Source organism: Triticum dicoccoides, chromosome 5A (assembly GCF_002162155.2).
Source record: "Triticum dicoccoides isolate Atlit2015 ecotype Zavitan chromosome 5A, WEW_v2.0, whole genome shotgun sequence".
Taxonomy (NCBI): domain Eukaryota; kingdom Viridiplantae; phylum Streptophyta; class Magnoliopsida; order Poales; family Poaceae; genus Triticum; species Triticum dicoccoides.
The window spans coordinates 360028158-360031580 of NC_041388.1; positions in this window are offsets into that span (position 1 = coordinate 360028158).

The following is a 3423-nucleotide window of genomic DNA, read 5'->3' on the forward strand; positions in this document are numbered from 1 at the left end:
TCTTTCCAACATTCTGAGCTTGCCAAAGGATAAAATGAAAAAAGAAAAGGTGAAAATCACCATGACTCTTGCATAAGGTAGAAGATAATAATAAGGGATAGGCCCTTCGCAGAGGGAAGCAGAGGTTGCCATGCGCTTTTATGGTTGGATGCATAAAATCTCAATGCGAAAGAACATCACTTTATATTGCCCCTTGTGATATGAACCTTTATTATGCAGTCCGTCGCTTTTATTACTTCCACATAACAAGATCGTATAAAGCTTATTTCTCCCACACCAATCAATCATACATGTTTAGAGCAATTTTTATTGCTTTGCACCGATGACAACTTACTTGAAGGATCTTACTCAATCCATAGGTAGATATGGTGGACTCTCATGGCAAAACTGGTTTAGGGATTTTGGAAGCACAAGTAGTATTTCTACTTTGTGCTGAGAATTTGGCTAGCATGAGGGGGAAAGGCAAGCTCAACAAGTTAGAGGATCCATGACAACATACTTTATCTCAGATATAAGAAAGACATAACTCATTACGTTGTCTTCCTTGTCCAACATCAACTCTTTAGCATGTCATATTTTAATGAGTGCTCCCAATCATAAAAGATGTCAATGATAATATATCTATATGTGAAAAGCTCTCTTTCCTTATTACTTCCTATTAATTGCAACAATGACCAAAGCTATGTCTGCCAACTCCCAACAACTTTAATCATCATACTCTTTCTATGTGAAGTCATTACTCTCAATAAGATCAATATGAACTTTTTGTTTCTTTTTATTCTTCTTCTCTTTTCTTTTATTCACCCAAGATCATGGCAAAATAATCAAGCCCTTAACTCAACACTAATCTTTATTATATATAGCTCACGGACTCGATTACAAAGAGAGATCATAAAGCAAAACTCAAAACTAGATCATGCCATAAACTTTATTCTACTAGATCAAGATACTACTAATAGGATCGAACTAAGAAAAACGATAAAGATAGGAGTTATGATGGTGATACGATACCGGGGCACCTCCCCCAAGCTTGGCAGTTGCCAAGGGGAGTGCCCATACCCATGTGATTATATCTCCTTTGTCGGTGAAGAAGGTGGTGGTGATGTTGGCTTAGTTGATGGCTTAGGCTTCTCCCTTAATTTGCGCTTGAGGACGGCATTTTGATCCCTCAGATCATCAATCTCCCACTCGAGGGTTAATATCTTTTTGCATAGGTCCTGCTTATTTTCCTGCAAGAGACGAAAAGGGATAAACTCGAACTTGGGTTTCTTTACCCTATCAGGGAGACTTGACTTTTTGAACTCCACGTGCATGTCCCCAGGTTGAGGTAATGGTGCTTCATCTTCATATGAGCTCGTCTCCTCCTTCCCCTTGGGTTCACAGTCCTCTTCTTCCTCCGTGGTCCATCCATCATGTTCCACATCTCCATAGACCTTTGGATTTGCTAAGTAATCATCCACATAGCTTTCTCCTTCCGAATCCTGGGAAGACATGTTGATTTAATCTGCAACGGGACAGCTCGAAACGAAAACAGAGGATATTTGCGTGATAGGGAGTCAAAACCTTCGGGAGAATACATAATGAATTTTTACCGGCCAAAATACGTAACGTGCAAGAAAACGGAGTCCGAAAGGCACACGAGGTGCTCACGAGGTAGGGGGCGCGCCCAGAGGGGTAGGGCGCACCCACCACCCTCGTGGGGCCCTCGTGTCCTTCCCGGACTGCTACTTATTTTTCTATTTTTCTAAATATTCCAAAATTGAGAAATATTGCCTTAAAAATTGTTTTGGAGTCGGTTTACTTACCGTACCACATACCTATTCCTTTTCGGAGTATGAAACGTTCCGGAAAGTGTCCCTTATGTATTCCTCCGGGGTTACGGTTTCAATAATATTGGTTTCAACATTTATGGGATTACCTGAGATATAATGTTTGATTCTTTGACCGTTTACCACCTTCGGATTTGTGCCCTCAAAGTTTTTGATTTTTATGGCACCGAAACGATAAACCTCTTCGATAACATAGGGGCCTTCCCATTTAGAGAGAAGTTTGCCTGCAAAAAATCTTAAATGAGAGTTGTATAGCAATACATAATCACCTACATTAAACTCACGCTTTTGTATCCTTTTGTCATGCCATCTTTTAACTTTTTCTTTAAACAACTTGGCATTTTCATAAGCTTGGGTTCTCCATTCATCAAGTGAGCTAATATCAAATAACCTCTTCTCACCGGCAAGTTTAAAATCATAGTTGAGCTCTTTAATAGCCCAATATGCCTTATGTTCTAGTTCGAGAGGTAAGTGACATGCTTTTCCATAAACCATTTTATACGGAGACATACCCATAGGATTTTTATATGCAGTTCTATAAGCCCATAATGCATCATCAAGTTTCTTGGACCAATTCTTTCTAGACCTATTAACAGTCTTTTGCAAAATTAATTTGAGCTCTCTATTGCTCAACTCTATTTGACCACTAGACTGAGGGTGATAAGGAGATGCAATTCTATGATTAACATCATATTTAGCAAGCATTTTACGGAAAGCACCATGAATAAAGTGTGAACCACCATCAGTCATTAAATATCTAGGGACTCCAAACCTCGGAAAAATAACTTCTTTAAGCATTTTAATAGAAGTGTTATGATCAGCACTACTAGTTGGAATAGCTTCTACCCACTTAGTAACGTAATCAACATCAACTAAAATATGTGTATATCCATTAGAGGCAGGAAAAGGTCCTATATAATCAAAGCCCCAAGCATCAAATGGTTCAATAACAAGAGAATAATTCATAGGCATTTCTTGACGTCCACTAATATTACCAATTCTTTGACATTCATCACAAGACAAGACAAACTTACGGGCATCCTTGAAGAGAGTCGGCCAATAAAAACCAGATTGCAATACCTTATGTGCAGTTCTATCTCTAGCGTGGTGTCCTCCATAAGCCTCGGAATGACACTTGCGTAGGATCTGTTCCTGTTCATGCTCAGGTACACAACGTCTAATAACACCATCTACTCCTTTATAAAGATGTGGGTCATCCCAAAAGTAATGTCTCAAATCATAGAAAACCTTTTTCTTTTGTTGGTATGTGAAGCTAGGTGGTATAAACTTAGCAACAATATAATTAGCATAATCAGCATACCATGGAGTATTACGAGAGGTACTTATAACATTTAATTGTTCATCAGGAAAGCTATCATTAATAGGTAGTGGGTCATCAAGAATATTTTCTAACCTAGAAAAGTTGTCTGCAACGGGGTTCTCAGCTCCCTTTCTATCAACAATATGCAAATAAAATTCTTGTAGCAAGATAACCCATCTAATAAGTCTAGGTTTAGCATCTTCCTTTTCCATAAGGTATTTAATAGCGCATGATCAGTTTGAACAGTTACTTTAGAATCAACAATATAAGGTC